The 15,792-nt window shown below is 38.1% G+C and overlaps 1 long non-coding RNA gene across 1 annotated transcript; it reads left to right on the top strand.

The window, feature by feature from the left end:
- The first annotated feature begins 691 nt into the window (after positions 1-691).
- LOC135116049 (uncharacterized) lies at positions 692-2,914 on the top strand. The gene is made up of 3 exons (XR_010276150.1): positions 692-2,186; positions 2,569-2,647; positions 2,763-2,914. It is a non-coding gene; the product is annotated as an uncharacterized LOC135116049 (long non-coding RNA).
- Positions 2,915-15,792: the final 12,878 nt, after the last annotated feature.

Here is a 15,792-nt window from a genome sequence, read left to right as displayed (position 1 = left end):
ATATATATATATATATATATATATATATATATGCCTAGCCTCTATCGTTATTGCTATCACGACATCTACCTACGTATATGTTTCTCTCCCAATATTTCATAGCTATACCTGTTTTTACACACACACACACACACACACACACACACACACACACACACACACATTATACATATATATATATATATATATATATATATATATATATATATATATATATATATATATATATATATATATATATATATATATATATATATATATATATATATATATATATATATATATATATATATATATATATATATATATTTATTTATTTATTTATTTATTTATTTATTTACTTATTTATTTGTTTAACTATTTGTCACTTTCTATCACTACCTTCGTATTTTCCTAGCCTATATTCATCACTGTTCATATCACTATCTGCTTATCTATTAATTTATCTAACTACCAAACTAACACTCCACTGTTTGGAGTCCACGCCATTAGACCGTATTCTGAAACGCTTTTGCCTCCACGTCCACTACTTTCAAAAGGCTCTACTTGAAGTCATACGGGTTTTTCAATGTTTTTATGGTTCTAGTAGCAGGTTCACAACATTCCTTCATAATTATCAGGAGAAACACATTTTAGAAATTGACTAAATATCTCTGTGGTCTTGGAAAAAATGGTCGTGGTGAGAGAATACTCTGGCTCTGAATATGAGCCATTGTTTCATGAAGCGCTGAGTGAACCAACGAGCCACTTTCCTCCTACACCTTGCTACACCAGTTTCAAGAGAGCTAGCGACGAGGCAGGACATGGTGGCGAGGTGGTGGTGTCTGTGGTGTTCTGCTGTTCTGTCAGGTTGCTGTGAGGTGGCTGTGGTCGTGGTGGTGCAGTGAAGTTGAGTGTTTTGACGTATTTGTTATGGGCTTGCGTTAGGTTTATTACGCGTGGTGTGTGATTGTGTGTTTGTGTGAATGTGCTTGTGTTTGCGTGTTAGTTCCTAAACGTTTGTTTCCGTCAGTAATGTATAATCCTTACATCCATTGTTTCTTCTTTCATCTATGTTTACCCAGTCGTGGTCACCTGTTATTCTTCCTCTATTTATCCATCTTCTCTTGCACTAGTACTGTGGATTCCAAGCACGTTTTCTTTAAACAAACATAACTTTAACTTAGATCCTATTCTACTTTAACCTAACCTCCCTTAACCTAACCTTTTTTAACCTAATCTTACTTTACATAACCAAACGCGCGTGGCGGCAGCGGCCAAATGTTTAGATTATTTTATACGCTTAGAAAACCATGCTTTGATATTTGTTAGTGTCGGTACCAAATATAGAAGTGTGATACTTGTGTAGTTTATTCATTAAATATTCTATGCATGCATGTGTTTTGTTATTGTGTTCATATTATTAGATTAGGTTAGATTTGGGATTCCCTCCCAAATCTCATTCTGTCCACCTCGCTAATGCGAGAGTTAACCAGTGTTCTCAATCATTCATCCCATTTTTTGGCAAACTCCTGAACTGGCAAACTCCTAAACTCCTTGCCTGCTTCTTTCCTGTGTCCACTTGTCTAATGCAAGAGCTTTCAAGGAGGACAGACAAGTTTAAAGTTTGAAATGAAAGGTGGAAATAGACAGGCGCGTTTCATACAGAAACTGTAACATGTAGGACCGATGTCTTCCTGCAGCTTCCCGATTTTTTTGTTTTATCATTCATCCTTTTTTTTTTTTTTCTGGTGAACTCCTGAACTTCATGCCTAATTTCGTATTTCCCCCTTCCTATGTCCACATCTCGAATGCAAGAGTTAACCAGTATTCACTATCTTTCATCACTATTCTGTCCACCTCTCTAATGCAAGAGTTGACCAGTATTCTCAGTCTTTCATCACAATTTCTCCCCTCTCTAATGCAAGAGTTAACCATCACTTTTGTTGCAACTTAGGAATTAAGAAAAACGCAAAAGAAGGAAGGAAGAGACAAGAATGAATAAGTGAAGAAGGAAGTCAAAGTTGAAAAACAAATGAGGGAAGCGGATAAACACGAAAGTAGATACCAAGATTACGAGAAGCTATCACCACCTTGCTAAATGAGAGACGAGACGTGACCACCGAGGAGAACAAGCAGCAGCGGTGAGTCCTCACAAGACTAACAGAGCCGAAGAATAACAACAGATTACAGGAGGAGATATCCAGGTAGCTATTACAAAATTAGTACACAAGGGAAGCAGGGCCCGTATTCTACAAACCATCATAGCCAAAGAAACCAGAAACATTAATAAATAACTCAACCTCACCCAATTTCCTATTGTCGTCCATAGTAATGAATATTTCCTTTGCAATAGTAAAACCCAAACATAAATTTAGTTACCCAAAGGAAGTTGGGTTTACTTTATACTAACCCAAAAAATTTAATATGGTGTGTTAACTTTCGTTTGCTTTCGTAAAATAATAGTAATGTAGGTTCATTTCTTACTACTAGATAATATCATAAAAAAAAAATAAATAAATAAATAAAAATAATCTAATTTGGCTTCACCAAGATTGTGGTAATTGCATTATTCGTATTTTCTTTCAGGGCTCACAAACAGACGCGAAGTGTCATGGAACGGGGAATAGGATAGCTCAAAATGCGCTTCCATATCCTATACTGCGAGGTTCGACTCAGTCCTCATGTTAAGGTGTGCAAAATGATACAAGTATGCGGCATGCTGCACAACATTTGCAAGGACAGGAATATTCGCGTTCCTTTTAGTGGTGCTCTTCCTGCAGATGACGAAGGTGATCTGGCCATAGGATAGCCTGAAGATGTACAAATAGTGCTACCACTTCAGCTGGTCACCAGAATCAAGGTCGCCTGTATCTAGATGAATTCTGCAACTTGCACACAAGTACGTAGGATGATTTGTTCATATACAATTTTGTAATCGAATCTGGAATACATGCATTTCTCAAGAACCTGCAGTATTCTCTATCATTATTATTGTGAAATTACTTACTAACACACACACACACATATATATATATATATATATATATATATATATATATATATATATATATATATATATATATATATATATATATATATATATATATATATATATATATATATATATATATATATATATTTTATTTTTTATTTATTTTTTTTTTTTCTTTCCAGCAGTGCCGTCTGAAGCCTGTTCCTGTGCACAGTTGGTCAAGTACATGTCAAGGTTTTGTTCCACTTGCATTTACAAAGTAATCAGTCAGTCAACTTCTCATACCTTCCTGACTTAGAATTCCTTACCGTTCACATTTTTTCACATTCAAACGCACCTTCCCACTCTCCCCTCTAGCTCTCCTTCACTTCCTTTCAGAAATTCTTCCCATTACTCTGAAAGTACTCTCATTTTCTTAACTAGCTTTTGATTCACAGCGTTTTTATTCTTTATTACTATCCTGTCAGCATCTTTTGCACCTCTTTTATACACTTCCATATTAATATAACTTTATTGTGCATTTGTACACCGGATCACTTCCCAATAAGCTTTTATCTTTCTCTGAACAGCATATGCAACATCACTAGTCAACCCCTTGCTTACTTACTTAATCACTAGTCAAGTCCCTTGCTTACTTATTACACGTTCGAGTAAGTATTTACTTGCATTCACTATCACAACTTAAACTCATTCTACATCTGTTCTGGACCCATTCCCTCCTATACCTCTCTCAGGCCCACACTTTCAAATTACTTTCTCCTTATATGTCTCACTCCTGCATAGCGTCGCATGGTCCTTATGCCCCCCTCATACCTAACTGTATACCATGTAAACTTAACTTTACAAAGGCTGTTCTTGAAGTCACACAATCATATTTGAACATTCTACCATATTCATGTATAATAACAAATATCCTTTTGCATTTAAACACATTCATAATTAGATTACAAGTAAGGTTTCACAGTCAAAGAACTATGTGCATCCTATTCCACCTTTATTACATTACTTGTTTTTCTTGCGTTATCAGTTTGTATCTTGAATAGTATTTGTGCTCCCGATTCTTTGGCAGCTACTTCCTGTGCCCATGCAGCTGTTATTTGTCCCCGAAACCTCTTCCACAATCCCATCAGTGGGTCAAGGGGGGTGGGTGCAGGATAACCACCTAGAAAAAAAAAAAAAACACACAATTTTGTTTGTTTCACATTTTTATTATATTTGGCGAGACTACATTAGTGTCTTGCCACAATGTAATGCAACTGTGGATTCAGAAAAGTGGGCACTTCACTGTGACATGATAAAACTTGCAACACAACATTGCTGCACTCCCACCACTATATTCAAGATTGTGTTTATTAGAAATATAGGAGCAATTCGTCCTCTTTTAAACTTTAACTTAGAAGCATCTCTTAATCACTTCTAGAACTTTGGTTTGGTTACGTTAGGTTTGGTAGGGTTTGGATTTTAGGGTAGTAACTGGAAATATACCAGATTAATTTAATTTTGTTAAAATACGTTGGCTTGGTTAGGTTATTTTATTTGTTTCAAGTTAGGTTATGTCAAGTAAGCTTCGATTGGATACATTATAGGTGGTGGTGCGTGAAACTGGTGAAAGTTGATACTTATTATTTATCAGTTTAATAGCGTTACTCCCGGAATTGTTGTACCTTAGTCCTTGATTTGGAGCAGATGGTGAACCACCGCTTCTTCACTTCTAAGGCTGTCCTCTCATTGTTGAACCGTAGATTAAGGTCGTCGGTGATCTTTTCCCATACATCGTATTTCTTCTGGTTGGAAACACCAACACTTAAAACTTCCGTAATATGTGGACTTCGTCCCTTACAATATGACTAAATGGAGAGATTCAGTCTCTCACCAGTCAGGTTTTCTTGCTCTCTTTGCTTGGGGTTCCATGTCTTCTTGATGGTCTTGATGTTGTGGGGCTGCGATGATCCTTCCTTTTGACCGCTGCGATGATTCGTTTACACACTTTTCAACGGGAACATGTTTCAGCTCATTTTCTCAAAACTAAATCCTGTTTTACCAAGCCTAACTTCTCCAAAAGTCATAATATGAATTAAAATTTATTTAGATCAAAGAAAATAATGCCAAAAATCTATTTCATTCCATAAGTTTTGTTGACAATTTCTGAGCGTGCGTTCTAGCGGCAGACGACTTCTGACTGTCATAAGACTGACTACTCATAAATTCTAGTTATGACAGTTAGCTAAGTTAGTTAGCTATGACAGTTAGCTATGATCTAATTTTCAATCTGTAGAACACCACCTCTTCTCTTCTAAACCTCATCTTCTTTTCCTCACTGAAACTCAGGTGTCTGAGGCAACTGACAGTAGCCCCTTTTCTGTTCCCTCCTACTTTCTCTATCCTCATTTTCGATCCGAAGCTGGACGTTGTGTTTATGTGCGCAATGACTTAACCTGCTCTCGTGACCACGCTCTTGAATTTTCCGAGTTTTCCACCATCTGGCTACGACTACAGAGTCACTCTCAAACTAAATTTATCTGTGCTGTATACCTTTCACCTAACTCCTCTGACTATAAGAAATCCTTTGACTACTTAATTTCCAAAGTGGAGCACATTCTGACCCTCTTCCCTTTTGCAGAGATCTCCATTCTTGGAGGCTACGATGTTCACCACCAGCTTTGGCTCTCCTCTCCCTTCACTGACCTTCAACTTTGCTATTCTCCACGACCTAGAGCAATTGGTGCAACACCCCTACCCGTATTCCTGACCGTCTTGGAGATACGCCCAACATTCTTGACCTTTTCCTGACCTCTAATCTTTCTGCTTATGCTGTCACCGTTTCTTCTCCGATCACAATCTCATATTTGTATCTTGTCCTATCGCTCCAATCCCTCCTTAGGATCACCCTAAGCGAAGGTGCCTCAGGCGTTTTGCCTCTGCTAGTTGGGGAGGGGGACCTGAGGAGGTATTTTGTTGATTCTCCTTGGAATAACTACTGCTTCCGTGTCAGAGACTCGTCTAAACCTTGGTTTAACACAGCTTGTTTTCGTGCTATACATGATAGAGAGGTGACCCACAAAAGGTACTTAAGCCTTCCATCACCAGAATCTCATGCACTTTATATTTCTGCCCGGAACCATGCCAAGTCTGTTCTCCAACTAGCCAAAAACTCCTTCATTAACAGAAAGTGTCAAAACCTTTCAAGATCCAACTCCCCTCGTGAGTTCTGGCATCTAGCCAAAAATATCTCCAATAACTTTGCTGCTTCTTCTTTCCCTCCTTTATTTCAACCAGATGGCACCACTGCTATGACATCTATTTTTAAAGTTGAACTCTTCGCTCAAACCTTTGCTAAAAACACTACCTTGGACGATTCTGGGCTTGTTCCTGCCTCTCCTCCACCCTCTGACTACTTCATGCTACCTATTAAAATTCTTCGCAATGATGTTTTCCATGCCCTTGCTGGCCTAAACCCTCAGAAGGCTTATGGACCAGATGGGGGCTCTCCTATTGTTCTCCGAAACTGTGCCTCTGTGCTTGCACCTTGCCTAGTCAAATTCTTTCAGTTCTGTCTGTCAACATCTACCTTTCTTTCTTGCTGGAAGTTTTCCTTACATTCAGCCTACTCTTAAAAAGGGTGATCGTTCTAATCCCTCAAACTACCGTCCTATTACTTTAATTTCCTGCCTATCTAAAGTTTTTGAATCTATCCTCAACAGGAAGATTCTTAAACATCTATCACATCACAACCTTCTAACTGATCGCCAGTATGAGTTCCGTCTAGGCCGCTTTACTGGTGATCTTCTGGCTTTCCTTACTGAGTCTTGGTCATCCTCTTTTAGAGATTTTTGGTGAAACTTTTGCTGTTGCCTTGGACATATGAAAAGCTTTTGGTAGAGTCTGGCACAAAGCTTTGGTTTCCAAACTACCCTCCTATGGCTTCTATCCTTCTCTCTGTTTCTCAAGTTTCCTTTCTGACGGTTCTCTTGGTGCTGTGGTAGACGGTCACTGTTCTTCTCCTAAATCTATTAAGTGGTGTTCCTCAGGGTTCTGTCCTGTCACCCACTCTCTTCTTATTATTCATTAATTATCTTCTTATCCAAACTTCTTGTCCTATCCATTCCTACGCTGATGATACCACCCTGCACTTTTCCACGTATTTTCATAGACGTCCAACACTTCAGGAGGTAAACATTTCACGAAGGGAAGCCACAGAACGCTTGACTTCTGATCTTTCTAAAATTTTTGATTGGGGCAGAACAAACTTGGTATTGTTCAGTGCCTCAAAAACTCAATTCCTCCATTTATCAACTCGACACAACCTTCCAAACAACTATCCCCTCTTCTTTAATGACACTCAACTGTCCCCCTCTTCTACAGTGAACATCCTCGGTCTGTCCTTTACTTATAATCTGAACTGGAAACTTCACATCTCATCTCTAGCTAAAACAGCTTCTATGAAGTTAGGTGTTCTGAGACGTCTCCGCCAGTTTTTCTAACCCCCCCCAGCTGCTAACTCTGTACAAGGTCCTTATACGTCCATGTATGGAGTATGCTTCACATGTCTGGGGGGTTTCCACTCATACTGCTCTTCTAGACAGGGTGGAATCAAAAGCTTTTCGTCTCATCAACTCTTCTCCTGTAACTGACTGTCTTCAGCCTCTCTCTCACCGCCGCAATGTTGCATCTCTAGCCGTCTTCTACCGCTATTTTCATGCTAACTGCTCTTCTGATCTTGCTAACTGCATGCCTCCCCACCTCCCACGGCCTTACTGCACAAGACTTTCTTCTTTCTCTCACCCCTATTCTGTCCACCTCTCTAGCGCAAGAGTTAACCAGTATTCTCAATCATTCATCCCTTTCTCTGGTAAACTCTGGAACTCCCTGCCTACTTCTGTATTTCCACCTTCCTATGACTTGAATTCCTTCAAGAGGGAGCTTTCAAGACGGTTATTCATCAATTTTTGACTACTGCTTTGACCCTTTTATGGGACTGGCATCTCAGTGGGCATTTTTTTATTGGATTTTTGTTGCCCTTGACCAGTGTCCCTCCTACATAAAAAAAAAACAACAACTATGTAGAATATGGCCCCAGAGGTAAACTTTGGTGAATGCCTGTTTGATATTATACTTTGAAAAGATCTCTGTTAGCATTTATTTAGAAATTCTGTGCCATTATCAGTGAGGGATAAACGTGGTAAAGAAAAAAAAAAGGACGGAAAAGTTGAGTGACTAGTGCATGAGCAATCGCACCCGCTACCTTAGTTCTGACAGGTGCCAAACCTACAAAACAGGAGAAGTCGTCTACACACACAAGAGATATCCGGATCCCTGATGATTCTTCGGAGGCAGTAGATGGTCATTCGCAACTACATCCCATGGTTTTTCGGGTGATGATATCCTCGCATAGGCACCATGGCTAAAGTTACCCCTTTATGTAGCTGATGCAACGGGGAACATAATCCAACATGTCAACTCTCATTCGAGGCCAATAATACGCATGACAGACGCCAGCCAGAGTCTTGTCGCGACTTGGATGTCCAGCTGTAGGTTGATCAAGCACAAACTGTAGAGTTACAGGGATAAAAACCTCCAAAAGAACCAAAAAGATCGTTGGAACCATCCCGTTGATTCCCTCGTCTGCATAATGCATTGTCTGTTGAAAAAAAAAATAAATAGAAAGTTATGTGTAAGGAATGCAATGTGGAGATCGCATGATTCCAGGGCATGAATTACTTTCCTCAATGTCTGATGTTTGTGCTGCTCAATATCTAGTTCTAAAAGGAAAAATTCTTCACTGGTACTCTTTGGAAGGCAGCGCCCACATGAACATTTCGTGATAGGGCACCCGCACGTCCTAGAAGATACCTAAATTGCTGGGAAAATTCTTGGATAATCGAATACCAACGAGCCATTGAGGTTTCTTCCCTTCAAAAGTTCGTGATGGCTATTTGGTCGGCGAAGACTGTGATCGCATATCCCAGTATTACATATCGGAAGTGAGAAAGGGCCCAGACAACGACTATGGCTTCATGATGCATGACAGAGTAATTCGCTTCCGCTGGGTTGAGAACCCTTACTTGCATATGCAGTCACACGGATCTTACCCTTATCGTTCTTTTGCATCAACACTGTTCATATCCCTGAGAAGAAGCATCTGTGTAGAGTTCAAAGTGAAGAGAAAAATCAGGAAATGCCCAAACTGGAGCCTGTATGGGAGCACCTTTTAAATCATGTAAGCTTGTCTCTGGCGCAGCACTCCAATAGAAACGTCATTTTTGAGCAGACGATTGAGTGAAGATGCAAGTTTAGCAAAATCGTTAATAAATGGTCGGTAGTATGAAATATCATCTTATTTCTATTTTTTTTTTTTTTTTTTTTGAGACCGCCCATTGTCTGAATCTCTTCATCATCGAGAACGTGTACTAGAAAGATGATATGGTTTTTAAAGAATTCGTATTTTGACAGTTTTATTTGAAGACAAGCTTACTGCAGTCGCTGTAAAAATGTGAACGTGAACTCTGAAAGTGTGATTCAACCGTTTTGCTTGCAATGATTTTTTTTTTTTTTTTATGTAGGAAGGATACTGGCAATTACTGGAAGGATTACGTTATCCAGGTGGACATAGACAGAGTCCTCTGTCATACCTATAAACAACACATTGACCTTTCGTTATAAAGTTAAGATGCGCAGATTTTACACCTAATGGTATGTACAGTCACTGATACTGCCATGCTGGCGTGGGAAACGCAGTAACTTTTCTGGATTCCTTTGCTGTGGGTACCTTCCAGTATCCAGAAAGCAAGTCCAAACTACTGAAAATGGTATTACCACCGGCAAAGGACATTAACAAGTCACTCAAGATAGATAGGGGATAACGATCATCCTCCGTTAATCAGTGACTAGGCGATATTTACTCTCCTTCATTGGTACAAGGAAGAGTGGAATATTCCATGAGGAATGGGAGTGTTCGATTACTTCTTGATGTAGCATCTCTTTGACTTGTTCGGCAATTATTTTCCTCTGGCTATGGGATAATCTTTAGGCTGATATGTAAACTGGTTTTGTGTTTGGTTTTAGCGAAATATTGTGTTCATCAGGCAACGCAAACAAGTCACAGTATTTCTCAACGAGATCCAGTAGCGAATGCTTCAGCTGCGTGTAGTCCGCAACGTTGACAAGCGAACTTAGGATTGGGCCCGGCCACAGCTTTGTCAGCAGAGGACCGCACCGCAGTGATACAAGCTGTAGGAAACTTTAAGGGCGTTAGCAACATCTACCAACTCAGCCCCAAGGTAAACTCAATGTTTCACAAGTACTTCTCCTCCCGTGGTGTCTACTGCTGATACAGAAGTCACATGACCTTGAAATATAGTAGAAAGAGTTTACTCTGTCGCAAGATGCTGGAGTTTAGTGAGACCTGGGAAATAAATGTCAGTATTGATTGGCGCACCAGGGGCCGTAATGGGAATGTGTATTGCTATGAGATCCGGAATTTCATGGTTACCCTCAACCGTGGCTTTAATATATTTCATTTTTTTTTTTTTATGTGAACTGGAAGTAGTTGGAGATAAAGAAGCAGGAGAGCACACGTGTGGTACTACTCTCATTGCGCTCCCCTACAATCACTTTTGTCTCTGTGCCAGAGTGAATTATCATTTCTGGTAGATAAAGGGATAGGTTTGTTCATCGCGTGAAGTGTCTACCCTTGAATTATGACTGAATTGTTATTGAGAATTACGCCAAAGTGGTTGTATTTCATGTCCGTTAGCCGTAGCCCGTCAGCAGGAAGTTGAAAGTTGGAGGCAACATAGAAATCCACTTGCTTGACTAGAATCCCGCTTTTCATTTGAACAGGTATAGTAACCATCCGTATGATGTTTAAGGCTCAGCCATTTACTCCAAGTAAGTTCAAATCTCTCTGGCGTAACTGCCACCGCTGCCACCAATTTGTTATGGTGAAATCGGTGAGGTTGACTCAGCCGCGGTTGTCACTGCTGTACTCTTTTTTTCCGTGTGGTTCTGTTTAGTGATGTTTAGTTTAGTAGGAATTAATGGGGATAAGGAAACACTGGGTCATTAGAGTTTATGTGTATTTACAAGACTGCCTACCGAACGAGCCACACTTGTCATCCCCCACTGCTGCCGGCACCGCGGGCGGCAGAAGTTGAGATACCAAATAATAAGTTTATTACTTTAAAAGAAAGGTTACAATTACAAAGTGTTTGATTCCAACCTTATCATAGAACAATTCCCCTAATATGTTTACATTCAAAATTTTGTTTATCCCCCTTGCAAAAAAAAAAAATAAATAAATAAATAAATAAATAAATAAATTAATTAATTAATTATAATAATAATGAAAAAATATGTACAATTTCGCATATATATATATATATATATATATATATATATATATATATATATATATATATATATATATATATATATATATATATATATATATATATATATATATATATATATATAAACAAATAAATAAATAATGTATATATATATATATATATATATATATATATATATATATATATATATATATATATATATATATATATATATATATATATATATATATATATATATATATATATATATATATATATATATATATATATATATATATATATAATATATATATATATATATATATATATATATATATATATATATATATATATATATATATATATATATATATATATATATATATATATATATATATATATATATATATATATATATATATATATATATATATATATTATTTATTTATTTATTTATTTGTTTATTTATTTATTCCATCTCTATACCCACTAAATATAAATATCAAATAAACCTACTTAAAATATCCACACTCGGCTAGCATCACCATGCAAAAGCTAGGCAGAGAGGAGGAAAAAGAGTAGGAAAATTAAATACAACAACAATAATAATAATAATAATAATAATAATGATAATAATAATAATAATAATAATAATAATAATAATAATAATAATAAAAACAACTAACCTTAACAAACTGTTTCATCAATTATTAAAGATTTCCAGCGAAAGAGTTGATGCCCGTGATGGATGACAGATTGAGTTGTTACTGTTATGCTACACACACACACACACACACACACACACACACACACACACTAATGCAATCCTTTATTTTATATCATAATCATGTATCATTCTGAACAGAAAATAAACATTAGCGTGGTTCAACTTGAATTTCTCGCGTTGTCTTTATCTAAATTGTTTTCATACGTCTATTATTTATCAGCAACTTTCTTGTTCCTCGTCTCCCTTGTCTCTCTTCCCTCTTGTCTTTATTCCCTCTCACCCTCTCCATTTCTCTGCCCCACTCCTTATCACTGGTTTCTACACAGCTGCTTTTCCATTTTATTGCATTCCTTGGTTCTTGTAAATTCATTATGTTCCGCTTACGTATTTTTGGTACTTTCGGTGGAATGTTTTTTTTTTTTTTTTCAGTAGCGGTCCCTTTTTATGTAATACTGGGGAAAGTGAGAGGTACTGCGATATGTTTACAGGAATTGTTTCTTTTATTGGAATATTTGCCTTTGATACGTTGATTTGATGGATCTTTTCTTATGGTAGTTAGTCTCTTAATTTGTAGGCTAATGTTTGGTTAGATTGTAGGCTAATGTTTGGGTACATTTTAGAGTAATGTTTGGGAACATTTCAGGAAGGAAAAGGAATAATCATTTAACCTATTCAAAGGTATTCCTTAGTCAGGAGCCACTGTGGGGCATTTCTTCTCGTTATCCAAACATTACATTGGCTAGAAATTGCAAAATATATTCCTGTTTATCCTATCCTTTCTTGTAGATATTTATAAAAATGTCATACATTGCTTTTAGTGTTGTGAATTGTTACATATGGCAGTGAAAAAGTTACAGTACTTGTACTAAACAAATAATAGGATAATTACCCTGAAAAGGAAGATGGAGTGACCGGAGGACAATTATCCTGCACGCGAGAGGATGCTGCCAAAACTCAGGCTGAAGATGAGCATAGCAAAGGCTTTTCTCAGCACACTTCTGTGTTCTTTCCATATCTTTCCTTCTCCTCCTCGACTTGAACTCCAGTGCTCAGCTTTAAGCCACCATGGTGTCGTGGCCGTCAGGAGGCTGGCGAGCTGACGGGAGGTCCTGCTGTCACCTGCCGCTGTGTACGCTGTTGGTGATGCCGCGAGACGGACGATGATGTGTTTAATCATCGAACACCAGCTTTGTTAGAAAAAAAATAATAATAATAATAAAATAAATAAGTAAATAAATAAATAAAAATAGGAAGGAACAGGTTCTCAAACAGTGATAGATGAATGGAATGCACTCACTAACAATTTAGTTTGTCATTGGAAAGCTCTAAAAGATTAAACATCTTACTTTTATGGATGATGAAAGGCGGAAATAAGTATAGGTATGTTTTATACAGGGACTGTCAAGTGTAGGCCTTATGGTTTCTTGCAGCTTCCCTTATTACCTTTTTTTTTTTTCTTTTTAAGAGATGAGCGGCGGCAGGTCCCCCGTACAGCCGCTGCGGGAACTCAATGAATACTTATTTGAATATATAATTTCCGCCGACACCTGCAGACGCTTGTGGTCCTGACACCACGAGACCAAAATGAAGAGACTCGGCGCCTGCTGCCTGTTGCCTCACATTACTGACGGCCGATGCTGACACCTGACACCTTGGGAATATTTAGCGGCGGGCGATGAGCATGGATTGTTTATGCATGAGACCACCCAGCTATCCGTTGTGCGAAAGAGAGAGAGAGAGAGAGAGAGAGAGAGAGAGAGAGAGAGAGAGAGAGAGAGAGAGAGAGAGAATAGGTGCCCTACGCTAGGCGTGCGTGAGATATCTGCTTGAGGAAGGGAGGAGGGCGTCGGGTGGAGGAGGAGCTTGATGCTTAACGTGTACCCAATCAGGCGTCGGGAAGACAAGGCACGTTTAGCACAGCGTTTATTGATGTTGTCCAGCGCAGGGTTCCGTGTCTTTGATGGACAGCTGATTAATTTTTATATTATTGTTTATATTTTTATTTATTTATTTATTTATCTATTTATTTATTTTATTATTATTTTATTTTATTTATTTATTTATTTTATTTTTTTACCATACCTACATAAAACATACTAACGCGCGCGCGACACATCTGCAGAAGCAAACTATTTGGAAATGTAGAACACAGGAACAATGTCAATGAAGGCGAGATGGAAGTGAAGATGGAAAAGTGGAAAAGAGGAATGCAATTTACTGGCACGGCATTCTTGAGATTATTGTTTAGTGTCTATTTGTATTTTTCGCTCCAGTTCTAAGTTTTGTTTTCCCTTTCATTGATGAACTCAGGGACGAAGCTTACTAAGATGCTTGAATGAGCGACTTTCCTCATGTCGTCTTTCTCTTTCCTCCAGCGCTACAGTTCTCTTTTTCCTTTCTTTCCCTTCGTTCCTCCCTTAACGCTTCAAGACTACTATGGGAAATAGATAGATGTTTCATGCAGGGACTGCCACATGTAATCCTCATGACTTCTTGTAGCTTCTTTTATTTACATTTCTTATGACCTTAATATTCCAGGTTTACTATTAAATCCCGGACTTGCGCACCTAAATTGGAGCCCGAATGCTCACTGAATAGGCTTCGGTCAACATTAGGCGTCCAGTTTGGGATGCTCGGTAAACATTCGGGAACTTCAGGAGCACTTCGGTAACGCCTCAGCGAGTTTATGGAAAATTTCATGAAACAAATTTTCGGTCTGGTATCGTAAACGGAAAATATCGGGCCGCATTCGGTATGCGTTCGTTACGCCTTCGATATATGTTCGGTATGTATTCGGTATATTCATTATGACATCGGCATGGATTCTGCGTCAAAAAAAAATAAATTTGACTGTTAAAAACATCAAAATTCAGTAGTATGGTATGTATCCGGTATAAATTCGGTATACATTCGGCATGTATGCACTGAATATTGACTGATTACAAACCGAATTTCGACAGCATTTCCGATTACATACCAAGTGCATATCGAATGTAAACCGAATCTATAACGAATTTCTACCAAATACATACCCAATACGGATTGAATCCAAATTGAATTCGCACCGATTGGCAACACTGCTATGACTCGGGATATAAATACGAGCCGGGGGTAATGACCTGTAGTAAAAAAAAATAATAATAATAATAAAATAAAATAAAATAAAATAAAATAAACTGTAGTACAGGAGACGGACAATTTGTGAGACTGAGACTAGACTCAGACTAAGCTCAAAATTAGCAGTGCGGTAAAGCCCACTCACCTCCTACTGTCCTTCACTCCATTCTTTTCACCCTAGCTCTCCCTCTTTCCATCTCATCTCCTCTACTTCACCCACCCTTAGTCTTAAAAAAAAAAAAAAAAAAAAACTAGTATAGAAACTTGTAATAGACTACACTGTAATAGACTTGTAATAGACTACAAGACTGGCAGACGAACAAAAATTAGCATTGTGGTAAAGCCCACACAATTTCTCTTACTATCCTTCACCCCATTCTTTTTACCCCATCTTTTCCTCTTTCTATCTCCTCTCCTCAACTTCACCCACTCTTTCTCTTTCCGATTCCGATTTATCTGTCAGTATCCAGTGGCCAAGTACCTATAGGTGATTGAAAGCCTAAAGTCTGGGTCCAAGAATTCCCTCCAGAACGTATGGTGCTTCTGGATGCGAGAACGGATACACTCTAGCAATCCCTTAAAGATATTCTCATTCATGCGCAAGAAATTGCTGTAGGATGTCTTGTCCTCCAGTATCAGCTCATTCA

This window comes from Scylla paramamosain, chromosome 30 (genome assembly GCF_035594125.1).
Source record: "Scylla paramamosain isolate STU-SP2022 chromosome 30, ASM3559412v1, whole genome shotgun sequence".
NCBI lineage: Eukaryota > Metazoa > Arthropoda > Malacostraca > Decapoda > Portunidae > Scylla > Scylla paramamosain.
The sequence above is the reverse complement of the archived record's forward strand: the minus strand, read 5'-3'. Positions and strand labels throughout refer to the sequence as shown.